This window comes from Leptopilina heterotoma, unplaced genomic scaffold, assembly GCF_015476425.1.
Source record: "Leptopilina heterotoma isolate Lh14 unplaced genomic scaffold, ASM1547642v1 Lhet_67, whole genome shotgun sequence".
NCBI classification, from domain to species: Eukaryota; Metazoa; Arthropoda; class Insecta; order Hymenoptera; family Figitidae; genus Leptopilina; species Leptopilina heterotoma.
The window spans coordinates 515,707-532,429 of NW_025111155.1; the positions used below are offsets into that span (position 1 = coordinate 515,707).

At 28.4% G+C, this 16,723-nt stretch overlaps 1 protein-coding gene across 1 annotated transcript in view; it reads right to left on the minus strand.

Annotated features, from left to right (window-relative positions):
- The window catches only part of LOC122510124, an 87,380-nt gene extending 83,581 nt beyond the window's left edge, over positions 1-3,799 (minus strand). The window contains exon 1 of the mRNA XM_043624557.1: positions 3,630-3,799. The gene's annotated coding sequence lies outside the window, so the exon portion shown is untranslated. The remainder of the gene's footprint in view (positions 1-3,629) is intronic.
- Positions 3,800-16,723: the final 12,924 nt, after the last annotated feature.

Here is a 16,723-nt window from a genome sequence, read left to right on the forward strand (position 1 = left end):
ATTTATAATAATAAAATTGAAATTATCGATCACTCAATAGTTCAATCACAATAGTTTTATATTTGATTAGTGTCAAGTAGCAATTTGCGTTGATCGGAACGACAAATTTTCAGATGTTTAATATTATTTATTCTTTTTAAAAATATTTTTACTGGTAAAAGAAATTTTAATAATTTTTTTCAGTTATGTATTTTTTATTTGTATTGTTTATTTTGTAAAACATTTTTCGTTTTGTTTATGTAATTTCATTTAATAATTGTTTATAATAAAATTTTAGTTTCTGATGAGGACGGCTGTGCCGTTGAAACGTAAAATAAAAAAAATATAAAATTTGTTATATTTTTTTTCAACCTGACTCGGAGTGATCGATAATTTCAACTTTATTATTATTTTCAATATAGTTACGCAGACTTTTAACATTATTTATATTTCGAACACTGAGGTCTTAAATTGTTAATCACTACCGTACTTACCTTAATATCAAAAAAAGAAAAAATGTTCTCTCCAAAAAATAGTAAAATAAGCACAGATGTGTTTGTAATATAATATTTTTTGTCTATAATTTTTTTCTATACACATTTTTTTGTATCTATAATACTAAAAAATTGGATAAGTGCGAGTTGTACTCGCACTGCAATGGCGGGTTCCGTACACAAATATTAAAACAATACTTGCAACATTTATCGGTAATTTGTAGAATTAAAATAAACCATTAAAAAAATATATTAAAATCATTTAATAAAAAAGAATAACTAAAAAAAATTAAAATATTGTATATATCTAATATTGTAAACAATAATAAGCAGAGGAACAAAATTTTCAAAATTATAGTTCCTCTGCTTATTATTGTTTATAATATTAGATATACAATACTTTAATTTTTTTTAGTTATTTTTTTTATCAAATGATTTTAATATATTTTTATAATTGTTTATTTTAATTCTACCAATTACCGATCAATGTTGCAAGTATTGTTTTAATATTTGTGTACGGAACCCGCCATTGCAGTGCGAGTACAACTCGCACTTATCCAATTTTTTTTTATTTTTAGTTAAGAAATTAAAGTCAGAAAACAATCTCTCATTTATTCTCTTAAAATTTCACTCTTCCTTAAAATATTTAATGCCACGTGTTTAAACTAAAAAAAATTAAAAAATTTTTTTTTTTGAAAAAAAAAATTTAAAAAAAAATTTTTTTTTAAAAAGTTTCTTAAATAAATTTTTTGTCGTCAGACTGTAATAATACACCAGGATACCAATTTCCAGCTCATTAGGTCAAATAATGTAAAAGTTAGGGAAAACAAATTTTTTTTTTAATTTTTTAGTTTTTCCTTGACAACGCTATGGCCATCATTACATATCAAGTTCTCTATATTTTTCCTGTAATATTTGAGTAAAAATACACCAGCATGCAAAATTTCAGCCCTCCATGTCGAATAGTTTAGAAGTTAAGGGGGGGGAATGGTCACTTTTTATGCATTTTTGGCCAAAAATCTTGTTATTTCCTTGACAACGCTATGCCCATCACGTCCAATCACATTCGCTATATTTTTCCTGTAATCTACGAGTGAAAATACATATCTGGACCAAATTTGAGCTCTTTAGGTCAAATAGTTTAGCCGCTAGGGGGGGGACACGATTTGGCTACGGACAACAGAGTCTCACCAATAGGGTTCCACCGATACACCGTAGGTGTACGGAACCCTAAAAAGAAAAAAATAATCGATGAAAAGAAATGGAAATTGGGAGGAGGGATCTGAACGAAAAAAGGGGAGGGAAAAATTGTGTGAATATTATTGAAATTGATTGAAAGGGGGAATTTTTTTTTCGTTTTTTGCCACGGGACACATTAACCTAATTTCAACCCCTGACATGAAATTTTAATAGATGCAACTCACCGATGGACAATCCCTCGACAATGCATATGCTCAAGTGCATCCACCAGTTGCCTCGCGTACAATTTCGCAGTGGATTCGTTCAAGCGTCGCAGGGGTTGTTTTTTGATATGGATACAAAGGTCACTACAAATTCTTATACAAAACCTTCAAAAATATTTTCTATTTCTGACAAGAATGAATTTGTTAATATTATTTTAAAAGTTTTAATAGTTCTTGATAAATAACAAAATTCTTCATAGAAATTCAATTGTTTTTAGGACTTTTAATAAAATTCTTTGCAAAATTCAATTATTTTCATAAATAACAATATTCATCATAAGAATTCAATTATTTTCAAAAGTAATAAAATTCTTCGAAGAAATTCAATTATTTTTAAAAATTTTGACGAAAATCTCGTCAAGAATTCAATTATCTTTACAAATAGCAAAATTTTTCTCCAAAAATTCAATTATTTTCGCAAAAATTAAAATAAAATTCTTTGCAAAATTTCAATTATTTTTCAAAAGTTTTTCGCAATTCAATAATTTTCAATATTTATTATCATTCAGTCTTCCGGTAACCTTCTTAGTGAGTAGACGTGTTTACGTGTAGCTCTCAAAGTTTCCAGAAGTGTATTTTGTTTATGCCAATAGTGTATAACTTCCTTATATTTACTTATAATCATTGCTAATTCAAACAGTGGTTATATTAGTGTTTAAAAAAAGTGCATCCTTGACTACAGGGATCCACTGCAAGTCACTAAGTCGTCATCATGACGTCTCAAGAAACGACGAAAAATCCCAACAATGATTCGCCCAACTACGCTTCTGCAATCCAATCAAAAAAGAATATAACTCGAGATCAAGCTATTTTAATAGACTCATTAGTCGATGCCACCGATGAGGAATATATCCTTGCCCTTTCTGAAATAAGTTCCAGCCTCTAAAATTCGTTTTTTTTCTCGCATCGCCAACAATAGAATATGTGTTTACCTCGACTCAAAACAAACAGTAGATACAATCATCGAATCAAACAAATGCATCGTCGTTAACCACCAAATTATTCCCATCCGTCCTTATTTAACGAGAAACAAAAGAATAGTTTTCTCTAATGTACACCCTCTTATTGACGACAGCTTGTTAGAAACAGAATTACAGAAAATCAATATTAAAATATTGTCGCCCATTATGTCAGTTCGAAACGGTTTTTCTTCCAAAATATTATCTCACATAATAAGCTTTAGACGACAAGTATATGGTCAATTCTCTGGAACCTTTCACCTTTATAGGTGTCTTATATTTATTATGCAATGACTCAATATATATCAAATGTTTTATAAAAAGAATTATTGTTCCATGTAAACAATGTTTAATAATATTAAAATATTTTAGTTTTAAAATTGTTAAATTATGTTTAGTAATTAATATATATTTTTTTTAATGTGGTAAAGAAAGCAAATCACGTGAGTCCCTTTAGGTACTTTTGGAAACATAAACTAATTTTGGTAATTATGAAGTAGTAAATTCGATCAATAGGAAGGTAAATATAAATAACATTTATGTTATTTTTTAAAGTTGCGACGTTTCGACAGTTTGGTTCACTGTCTTCATCAGGCTAAATTTATTTAATAATAAAACCAATTAATAATATTACAACGAAACACCAAAATAAAACACATATGTATAAAATAATAATACCTGAATGTAATAAAAACTTAATCACATTGCAACTATGTCAACATAAATAAAATTACTTTTAAACACATACGACATAATTTAGAACATATAAAATAAATAAAAAGTTCACAAATTAAATTAGGACGCGTACACAATTTTATACAAGACACGAAAATTTCGGTCATTATGATGCGAACATCAAGTCAAAACTGAATATAAAATTGTTTTGGAGAAATACCACCTCTTAGATAGCGATGTCAATGAACCGAATGTAAACAAGAAAGAGTCCATCATGAATTTAATCTTCTAACAAGAGGGAAATAAGTTTTATTGAGAAAACAAATATCTTCCTTCTTGTTAATCGTGCAGTCACTACTCAAAATGTGAATCATTTCGGAAATGGATCGTTTTTTATAATCTCGTTCACGATCAAGAATGGTGGCATTACTCCAATCAAAATCATGATTAAACTCTAATTGATGGGCACTTACAACAGATTTATCATTTTTGTTATTCTTATGTTCATTGATACGTGTATTCAATGAGCGCTTTGTCTGGCCGATATAATTCGCAGGGCCACTCTTACAATTAAACTTATACACAACATTCGTCTCTTGCCACTTATCAGTAGTGTCTTTTCCCAATTTTACAATTGATTTTAGATTTTATTTTATAAGTTTTTATAAGTTGGCACATCAAAATACAAGAAAACGACGAATACAGAAATGTAAATGAATATCTAAAGATTATTTTAAAAGTAATTAGAAGATTATACGCATTCGGAAAGTAATAAGATATTTAATTTAGAAAAATTTTCCTTATTTTCGTGTCAGGACCGTAACTGCAAACGTACTTGCAAATATTTCAAGAGTGCCTTAATAAAATGAATTCAACAATATATAGAATAAAAGCTTATACTTACTGAAACTGTGGCCAGTTGAAATTTTTATGTGCTATAATTTATATTGAAATTATTGAAGAATATTGTTCTTGAATTCGACAAAGAACCCGGTTATGTCAGGACCGTAACTGATTCGGCACAATTAAACGAAGCTATGAAAATTTATCAAACTTGTACGCACATTCGAACAATTATTTTTTTTATTTGTGTGTAAAAGCAAGCCATAAAATTTTCAATAATTATCGAGATACAAGGAGGTACTTGTGAAAATGTCAGGACCGAAACTGTCAGAACCGTAACAAAATAATTTTTTGTCGCAATAAATTAGGATTTCAAGGTTGTCAGTTTAATAAATTGATAACTTCACTATTGATCGTCTTGTTTTCGAAGTTCAAAGTAGAAATATGTAATACGTAAAATTAAAATGAATAAATGAGGGAAAAGAGAAGGAAAGAAAAAAAACCGGACAAGTGCGAGTAGAACTCGTACAAAAACCGAGAGTTCCGTACCCTCGTTTAAAACTTCTACTTTTTTGATGAAAAAAATATAAAGATTAACTCCAATATTTTTCGCTGTGTATTTTTTGTAATCTACAGGTGAAAATAAATAAATAACCAATTTTCATCTCTTCAGATAAAAAACTGTGGGCGCTAGGGTAAAAAATACGCTTTTTTGACGAAATTTTTAAAAAATTAAAATTTTTTCGCTGAAAAAAATATGAAGATAAAATTCAATCATGTTCGGTGTATTTTTCCTGAAATCTACACATGAAAATACATGAAATAAGGAAAACTGTAGTCCAATAGGCCAAGAATTGTGAAAACCAAGGGGGGGGGTTCACTCTTTTTTTTCTAAATCAAAAAAAAATTCTTGTTTTTCGCAAAAAAATATGAAGATGAACTCCAATAATTTTTTCTGTAATTTACACGTGAAAATAAATAAAAAATGCCCAACGCCAGTTCACTAGACTAAGAATTGAGAGAACTCAATTCTAATCATTTCCACTATATTTTTCCACGTGAGAATACAAAAGTGTACCAATTTTCAGCTCTCTAGGTAAAAAATTGATAGCGCTAGAGTGAAATACACGCTTTGTTGACGAAATTTTTAAAAACTTTGAGTTTTTCGCTGAAAAAAATATGAAGATCAAATCCAATCATGTTCGCTATATTTTTCCTGAAATCTACACACGAAAATACATAAAATAAGCAAAACTGCAGTCCAATAGGCCAAGAATTGTGAAAACCAAGAGGGGGGTACACACTTTTTTTCTAAAACGAAACAAAATTTTAGTTTTTCGCAAAAAAAAATATGAAGATGAACTCCAATAATTTTTTCTGTATGTTTGTTGAAATCTACACGAAAAAATAAATAAAAATGTATAACGCCAGTCCATTTCGTATTATTATATTAGTATTTAGTAGAGGTGTGCAAAAAGCTCGAATAGCATGGTCGAGCTCGAGCCGGGCTCGATACTCGAGCCAGGCTCGAGTTTTAGTTACTCAAAAATATTTGAGTGCTCGAAAAATTCAAGTGCTCAAAATTATTTTAGGTTTAATACTGCACGTGTTGGATGGAATTTGGTTCAAGTTCGGATTGATTCTGATCAGCTCTGCTAGAAAAACGAAAAGTTTGAAATAATCGATCGAGCTTTTTGCACAACTCTAGTATTTAGTAAAACCGATTGCAATTTGGGGAAATCATGTACATTTATGAATTAATATTACCATTTTTAAGAAACTTTATAATCAAATTATTACTTTGTATTATTCTGAAGTAATAGAAATTGAAATAGTCAATAAGAAATTTTAATATTATAAGTAAGAAAGTATGCAATAGTAAAAAGTATTACCAGATGATTATACTAAATACTGTCGAAAAATTACATAAATTGTTAATTTAGTAATGAATAGTATTATCGACTATAATAAAAATTATGACCAGCCTAGTAGCAGGCCATAGCAGGCTATGCACGGAAAAAAATTAATCTCTAAACTTGAAATAATATTAATTTGAAGTCCAATGAAATATAAGTGTATCTAAATTAAACATTATAGTCACAATAACTGTGATAAGTTGTGTTTGATTCTGTCAAACTTTATACCAGAAAACGCCATAAATTCACATCTCTGATTTAGAGATTTGTTTATTTCACAACTTTTTTTATATGAATTCGGTACATTGTGTTTTAAGTTAATCAGTGACAAAAAAGATTCAAACCATTTTAATTAATTAAGTATTAATTTTATTTTCAAATATCCAAATAAAAGCGAAGGTCTGTGAAGGAAGGTCTGTGAAATTTTAAGGTTACAATTGTCGCCCGACAAAATACGGCACTGACTGATTTAAATGACGTGTAGATGTACGATGATGAATTAGGACATTGGAAGGTATTTAAAAAAAATGATTTAAGAAATAATGCATTTTCTTATGCCAATAAATTAAATGATTGGTTTTTCTATATAACGAAAAATTGGATATAATTTCAATAGAAATCATTTTCCAGAAACAAACAATTTTAAAAACAGTATTATGATAAACATTTATAAATAAAATTTTGACCCAGCATACAAAAGTATGTATTTATAATGTAAAATAAATTAAGAACTTTTTGAAACAAAATATGGAGAAAATATCACTTTCTCACAAGTTCAGAAAATTTCTCGAGTTTAGTACATAAGGAAGTTGAGAACTGTATCTCCCAATGTACAGCGTGCGTCCGTTATTGCGTTTATTTGTATTTAAGTTAAGTTTATATATATGCGTTTATAGGTTTTAACATAGATCTCCGAAATTGTATATAGTTTGTGTTTGTATAGTATCATGCTTGCGTTAGCTAATTTGTGTGTGTGTGTGTGTGAAATACTTTCGAAACGATAATTCTATCCTCCTCCTTCTTACGTCTTTTTATTCTCTGTCCTTTTCGACCTACTAATATGCACAATATTAATTTTTAATATAAAACACGATTTCCCTAAATTGAAAAAGAATATATTAAATTCTATTGACAATTTTAACAAATATTAATACAAAATCTCTCTCCGTGTACGCGTGAAAATACATATGTGTACCAATTTTTAGCTCTCTAGATGAAAAACTGTGAGCGCTAGGGGGGGTACATGGTCATTTTCCGTAACCGTTTTAATAGGGTTACTACTGGGTACGGAACCCTAAAAAGGGAAAAAGAAGCAGAATACAATTTGAAAAACTTGCATCAGAGAAGGAAATTGTTAAGGTTATCTAGAAAAATATTGCAATTAAGATACATTTAATTAAATAAATAAATAATAATTAAATTCACTAATTTTTATTAAAATATTTGAATTTGATCCAATTTAATTTCAATTTAATATAACTCTAATAGAGAATATTAAAAAATAAATAATAACTATAAAATATTATAAAAACAGTAAAGACAACCTAAATATTTAAATCCAAAACAATCGAGAACAATAGATTTTAACCTGTAAAAAACCGTCTTATTAAAAAAGTATAAAAATATATGAGACTTTCAAAATATTACATTTTTAACTGCAAAAATAAATTCTAAATGCTAATTTTAATTTATATACAAATTTTTATTAATGTGCTAGAAAATTTTTTTTCATCCCAAATGCACAAAAATGGCGCTTTCTGATAGCGGACGACAGGGAAAAAAATCATTCATTTCTTCGACCGTATGAAAATGGCGGCCGTGTTCTTACATGGACAAGAAAATCAGCTGTTCCCATGCGTTTTTCTGGCCCTTGGGAGAAAACGGCCGCCAGTTTCATACAAGTCGAACAAGTGAATGACTTTTACTCCCTGTTGTCTGCTATTTGAAATCGCCACTTTTGTGCATTAGGAATAAAAAATATCGTAAGTAACCAAGCTGACTTCCCTTCTCTTTCTGCTCCACGTAACTAACAAAAACCAAGAGTTGACGGTCAATATGAACGAGCTACAACAATAACAGTTCCAAAAACTAAGAGACCACTACCATCCAGCAATGACTCAACTACAACGTCGAAAGAACAAGAGCAATCTGATAACATTATCGATGACTCCGCTTCAGATTTAGACTCGACTCTGAGTGAATCCTCTGAAAATAAGCAAATGAAAAATAAACACTCATCAAAAAAACTGAAATCAGATCCCACATCCATAGCCAAACAGGAAATTGATTGGAAAAAAATAGAAGAAGAATTGGCCGTAAAAGAAAATAAATACCCTCTCTCTTCTCTCCAAGTGCAAAGTCTTTTATTTGATTTAACGAAAGGTTCTCATAACATTGTTAATATTGCATTAGAACACACTAGTGATCTAAATTGTCTTCTTCACATGTTAACTGATTTATACCCAACATTCTCATTCAGAGGCCTCAAAAACCGCTGTACTCGTATTAGAAATAAAATAAAAGAATACTTACAAAACAAAGACTCTGAATTCCTCGAGAATTCCCCTACAACACGAACAACTTCTTCTTCTTCTTCTAAACAAAAATTAGAATAATTATAATAACTATGGACATTCTACAATGGAATGTCAATGGTTATTATCCTCGTAAAAGAATTCTTAAAAAATTAATCACTGATAACAATCCTGCTTGTATTTGCCTACAAGAAACTAATTTCAAAAATAATCATTGTGCAAAAATAAATGGTTATACAGCAACTTACAAAAATAGAATAACTGATCATAGTAGTGTGGGAGTTGCAACTTTTATTAAATCCAATTTATTCAAACATGAAATTCCTTTAAACACAAACTTGGAAGCAGTAGCAGTTTTGATATCGCTCCCACATGACATAACTCTATGTAATGTAAACTTTCCCAATAGCCAAGAAATAACAATTCATGACATTAAAAATTTAATTCAACAACTACCTAAACCTTTCATAATTCTGTGTGATTTCAATAATCATAGCGAAATATGGGGATCCTACAAACCAGACAACCGAGGGAAAATGATTAAAAAACTATTAGAGGACGAAGACGAAATAATTATCCTTAACACTGGTTCACCAACTAGACTCAATATAAACTCCCCGCAAAACAGCGCAGTTGATCTCTGTCTAGCATCATCAAATATAGCACCTAATTTTGAATGGACTATATCTGACTTTCCACATGACAGTGACCACTTCCCCATTATTATTAAATCAATACAATCTACAATTACAAGTAAAAGCCTAAAATCTCATCCAAAATGGTTTTTAAATCGAGCAAATTGGACTCTATATAAAGAATTAATTTCAACAAAAATTTCTAACCTACAAATTATAAACAATAACTCAACTTACAATATTGATGAGTCATTACAAGAATTTTGCAATCTTGTTATCTCATCTGCTGAAGAGGCCATACAAAAAACATCCAATACTAAAAAACAAAAACGTGTTCCTTGGTGGAATGAAGAATGTCAACAAGTTTTAGAAGATTCTAAAAGAGCTTACAGGAAAATGAAAAAAGAAAATTCAGAAGAAAACATAATAGCCTATAAAAAATCCAGATCATTATTTCGCAAAACAGCAAGAGAAAATAAAGATTCATCTTGGAAGAAACCTCTGTAAAATCTTGAAAAAATTATAAGTGAACGCCTTCGATAAAGATTAGAAACTTCACATTTTTTCACTCAGCACCAATATGGATTTAGAAAATTTAGATCAACAATGGACTACTTAGCAAATAAAGAAATCAAAACAAAAAAAGCCCTTTCACAAGATAACAATATAATTATGGTATCTATGGTCTTGAAAAAGCCTACGAAATGATATGGAAAGAAAGGGTATTACTGTTACTTCAAAAAGAAAATATAACAGGTAATATATTCTTTTTTATAAATAACTTTCTCACAAATAGAAAAATAAAGGTCAGATTAATAAACGATCCCATACATGAATTGAGCACTCCAGTTAAAGGTTATATTTTTGCAGACGACTTCACTTTCTTGTGTAACACGGAAAGAAAAGGTCTGGAAGAGATATCCATAAAAATATTGTTGAGCAGAATATTGTTGTGTTATCCAATTCAATGGAAGAGACAACTTTCAGAATGGAAGCACATTCCATATTCAATGGATGAGGGAGCCATATTATATTGTTGAATCAAATATGGATGTGACATCCATAGGCATGGTTGGTCTTACAATTCATGCTATGGATTTTCACATATGGCTGCCTCATCCATATAAACTTTGGTTGGGAGATCCATAGTTAGTTCAAAATTTCGATACATGTTGCGCGCAATTCATTATCATGGCATCCATTTAAAAATGGTCGTCTCAATTTGTCCGTCGCGTCGGTTTCCTGTCACGTCTATATAATCACGTTGTAAGTTTATTGTGTATAAATAGTGTTATAATTGTTTATTATTTATTATCGTTATTGTCTATTAGTGTTTATGTAAATTCATTTTCATGAAATATGTGTATAGTATATAAGGAATATTATATGCTCAAATATTGTAGTTGCGTGTATAGTGTAGTGGATAGCGTTAGTGTTTAGTATGCGTTAGGTCTAGGGTTCGTGTCTCCCCAATCGGTTAATAATTTATTTCGTAAATATGCGGTTATTCAATAAGTGGTGTGTATTAATTAACAAAAATGTGTATAAAATATCTCAAGTGACATAGAATTTAATTAATTGAGTGATTCTAATTTTTTTGTTTCCCATTTCCATTACTATGGATCACCCAACCATAGATCTTTTGCTGCTCCAACAATATACAGCCAGCCATAGATTATGGAAGCAGCAACCTTAACTATGGATATCCCGTATTTTTCAATATAATATGGTTGTGATATCCATGTATCTGGATGTGTCAACTATTCCTTTTTCTCCGTGAAGGGGAATAATATCGATGCCATACAAAAAATTGCTCAAGACACATTGAATAAAATACTTATATGGTTTAATAAAACAGGTTACAAATTCTCTAAAACTAAAACAAAATTTTTGATCATCTCAAAGAAAAGAAACCTTAAACTCAACAAAGACCTTCTTCTATAGATAACCACCCCATTGATTCAACAAATTCTTTAGTAATATTAGGTCTAACCTTTAACCACAAACTCTCTTGGGTTCCTCATAAAAAAGCTAAAAAATGATTGCAAAAAACTGATAAATATTATTAAAGTCCTGGCATCTACAAAATGGGGAGCAACGAAAGACTGCTTTGTATTAAATGTATACAAATCAACCATGAAGCAAAAAATTTTGTTATGCTTCTATTTTTTATGACTCGGCGAATCTCTCCATATTAAAAACATTAGAACCCTTACAAAATACAGCAATACGACTAAGCATAGGTGCCTTCAAGACGAGTCCAGTCTCAAGTTTGCTAGCTTGTTCTGACACATCAAATCCAACAAATCCAATGGGTTTACTAATAAAAGATAATCTAAGGAACGACCCACACAATCTTATTGACAATTCAGATTCCCTAAAAAGTAGAATAAACAATTAAACAAATATCTACTTAACTTAAATATTTCCCCCAGATAGCACAAAAACTTCCAAGAAGTTTCCAGGAAGCTTCCCGTGGTAACTTCGGAAGTTACCTTCGGTAGCTTCCTGGAAACTTCTCTAACATACACCAATGTCCGCACTTGGAAGTTTCCCATAGAATCTTCCAGGAGGTTTCCTGGAAACTTCCTTGGAATCTTCCTGGAAACTTCCCTTGGAAGCTTTCTGCAAATTACCGGTGGAAATTTCTTGGAAGTTGTCAAAGTAAGTTTCCTGGAAGTTACCAGGAAGTTTCCAAAAACTATTAATATTTTTGTTAATGAAATTATTATTAAAAAAGCTTTAAAAATATGAAATATTCATATTTTGCATTATTATAAAATAAAAAAATGAGTTTAATAAAAAAAAAGGATTTTCATAACTACAGCACATGAGGGTCAGCGGACTCGAATCACAAGTCATAGGCCTCCAAGTGTGCTGCTGGGATAGCGCTTTAATGCGCTCAACCAAATCGCCACATGACATTGAGAAGCTAATTTATATATTATATATTTCATTCTATCTTACAGGAAACTAATTTCTATTTTATCGACTTATGATTATTAACAATATTAATTTGCGTCAACTTTGTTTAACTTTTCTTAAATAATGTGATTTTTTCGACTTTTCTTTCTCATATTGCAATAAAATTCTAATTTTTGGGAATATAAAAAACTACTTGAATTTCAAAGATTTAAAAATAAAATTACTGAAAATTTTATTTAAAAAAATTAAATAATTCAAACTAAAACTCTGAAAAACTTTTATTCCAATTTTCTTTTAAAATTAATTAAATTTTTGAATTTGTATATTTAATTTTAATTGAAAAATTTTCGAATTATCAAAATATCGTAAAATTTAATTCAAATGAAATTTATTTGTAGTCATATATTAAATTAAAACCCTTTTTTAATAATTTAATAATTTCAATTTTGGAAGAATTACTGTTGCAATAAATAATTAGAATAATTAATTGAATTTTAGAAAATATAAAATTGCATTTTTTTAAATAACAGTTCTTGTAGAAAATATTTAACAAAATAAGTATTAAAACAACTAATAAAATATTAATAAGTAATTTAATTTTAAAAACTTATATAAATAATTTAATTTTGATATTTTGAAAATTTAGACTTTTAAACAATTATTTTAATTAAAATTTATTAAAGATAATTAAATTTCCGAAAGTTATTAATTAAAGAATTAGCAAACAATTTAATCTTTTGTTATAGTTTATTGACATAAATTTTTTATGTTAAAAAAATCATTAAATTTCAACTGCACGGAGAAACTTTTTCTTATAATATTAAATATATTTGGTTATGTTTATTCTAAAAGTACGTTAGAATGTGAGGATTTTTCGTGCGTTGTGCTAATAATTTCAACATTAATACGAAAATATGATAAGTTCGTTATATATTAAGCAACCTTCGGTGTACAAAAATTACTATCTGCATTAGAAATAGTCTTATTTTTCTTTAGAAAAGAATAAAATGCTAGTTTTTGTTTGTGAAATAATTCGGTAATTCTAACCTTTTTTCCACATATAGATAGAATATATAACAGACATTCTAACGTAGCATACCAATTTTGGAAGGACTGCGGGCGGACTTAACCGATTTCGCCCGAGCATCACCGAGACCATCACCTGACGTCGCGAACTAACCCTAATGTTTTCGAAGTTGAAATTCACACGTGTATGAAAGAAAAAAACCTTTTATTAATAAACGTGAATGTCTCCTCATGCCAAATTAAATTCAAGAACTGTTCCTCAATATAACATAATTTTTTTCACGACTTTTACTTATTTACATAATTTGATTAGTAAGTTATTTTAAAAAATGCTCTCTCTCGAAGGCACATATTTTTCCACTCGTTTAATATATAAGGACGATTCAGCTGTGTACTTCTAACGAATCGTGCGATCTTTCGGTTTCCGTGACCAATCGTCGTGTCTTTACTTGCGTGTGCGTGTGTGCGTTAATAATATAGGTTAGGTTCTTACGTCGTGTTAAATATATTTACCTACAGTTACAGTGACATTCACTAATGCCATCTACCATCAGATCCAAGTATCACTATCGTCTCTATGAGTATCTATAGACAATTAATTTGTTGTGTTTCTTTTTAATTCATGGCTTTCCCAACTTTGCAAAAATTATTATTTTCTTTCTAAAACAACATACTAATTTTCGTTAGTTTCCTTATGAAGAACTGTAAAATATATACTGAATGAGTGTTTTTGATAGTCTCAATAGCAATTTCTATAACCTATGTCGTTTTTCCCTTGAATCTAACCTAACATACTAAAATGTCTCACCAGTTTTAAGAATTATTGGTATTAAAAGTTTCTCCGTGTGACTAATCCTTAAAAATAATAAAAAGAAAAAATCACTAATTTCAGGTGTAAACGGAATGAATAATGAAATTTATATTCTATATTTATATATATTATTATCTTGTTCTACATTAATAATCGTTGTGTTCCGATAATCTGTTCGCAGTTGGAAGTTATAGTTGTTGTTTTCTTTTTTGTTTCCTAACGTTTTTAATAATTTTTCTTTTTAAATGTTTTTAATTTTGATATTAATTAATACTAAAAATCATTAAATGTGGACGTCCACATGAAAAGGGCCCATTTTGGAACTATTGGTGTTATCTATATGGGCGTATTTCTGTCAAAATTTAGAAAATTTTGAGTGGTCTTAGAATTTTTTTGGTTAAAAATTCGCTGAGTTACGGAATTTCAAAGTTTAGAACGCCAAAAACCTCATTTCGAGAAAAACGGAATTAAAGATTGCGATACCAACTAATTGTTGTATCTCTGGTTCTTCTTGAAAGTTATTTAGATAAGAATTGTTTCTAGTTCAGGGCACCTTGAAGATAAAAAACCAACAGATTTAAAATTTTTAAAACCACCCCCCCCCCCTCTTAATTTTAAAATACGAAAAATCGACAATATGGGGCCTTTTCTAAAAGGGACAGTTTTTCTATTAAAAAACCATTTTTTTACAAGATTAATGATTAGGTAAAATTTTAATGTGTCATTTAAAGAAAAAGAATAGAAATTAAACTTATTTAAAATTTTTTAACAGTCTCTATTATGAAAAAATTGACGCAATATACAAATTTTCATTTCGACAATTATGAAAAAAAAGACTCTAACATCAATATCTCTGGTTCTTCTGGGAAGTTATGCAGATAAGAATTGTTTACAGTCCAGGACACCTTAGAGATGAAAAATCAAGAGGTTTTAAATTTTTATACTCCTTCATTTTTAAAATACGGATTACTTTTGCAAATGATTGACAAAATGGGCCCTTTTCATTTTTCTAAAGAACCAACGAAATCAAACAGTTAAATTATCGATAAATTAATGAAAACCGCATGATTCGACTAATCAGTAACACTGCAAAATGAATTTAAGCTGGTCCTATGTCTACGAATTTTCAATCGCTTTAAAGTTCTAATCAAGAACTTTCTGGTACTCTTAGCAGAAACTTTTTCTATGGATGATTATCCATCAAAATTTCCGTCTGTTTTAATTATTTTAAAAAAACTATTATTTTCAAGGAAATTAAGATAAATTTTTCAAAACAATTCAATTACTTTATAGAATTTTAGATAATAAAAATCTTTCTAAGAATTAAATTATTTTCAATACAATTTTAATTACATTTTCTCGAAAGAATTGAATTATTGGAAAAAATGTTGATAAAATTCTAAAAATGAGAATTAAATTATTTTCAAATTCTTTGATAAATACTTTGCAAGAATTTAAGGATTTTTAGTATTAATTAATATCAAAATTAAAAACATTTAAAAGGAAAAATTATTAAAAACGTTAGGAAACAAAAAAGAAAACAAAAACTATAACTTCCAACTGCGAACAGATTATCGGAACACAACGATTATTATAATGTAGAACAAGATAATAATATATATAAATATAGAATATAAATTTCATTATTCATTATTAAATCATCATTAAATTATTTATATAAGTTTTTAAAATTAAATTATTTATTAATATTTTATAAGTTGTTTTAATACTTATTTTGTTAAATATTTTCTACAAGAACTGTTATTTAAAAAAATGCAATTTTATATTTTCTAAAATTTAATTAATTATTCTGATTATTTATTACAACAGTAATTCTTCCAACATTGAAATTATTAAATTATTAAAAAAGGGTTCTAATTTAATATATGACTACAAATAAATTTCGTTTGAATTAAATTTTACGATATTTTGATAATTCAAAAATTTTTCAATTAAAATTAAATATACAAATTCAAAAATTTAATTAATTTTAAAAGAAAATTGAAATAAAAGTTTTTCAGAGTTTTAGTTTGAATTATTTAATTTTTTTAAATGAAATTTTCAGTAATTTTATTTTTAAATCTTTAAAATTCAAGTAGTTTTTTATATTCCCAAAAATTAGAATTTTATTGCAATATGAGGAAGAAAAGTCGAAAAAATCACATTATTTAAGAAAAGTCAAACAAAGTTGACGCAAATTAATATTGTTAATAATCATAAGTCGATAAAATAGAAATTAGTTTCCTGTAAGATAGAATGAAATATATAATATATAAATTAGCTTCTCAATGTCATGTGGCGATTTGGTTGAGCGCATTAAAGCGCTATCCCAGCAGCACACTTGGAGGCCTATGACTTGTGGTTCGAGTCCGCTGACCCTCATGTGCTGTAGTTATGAAAATCCTTTTTTTTATTAAACTCATTTTTTTATCTTATAATAATGCAAAATATGAATATTTCATA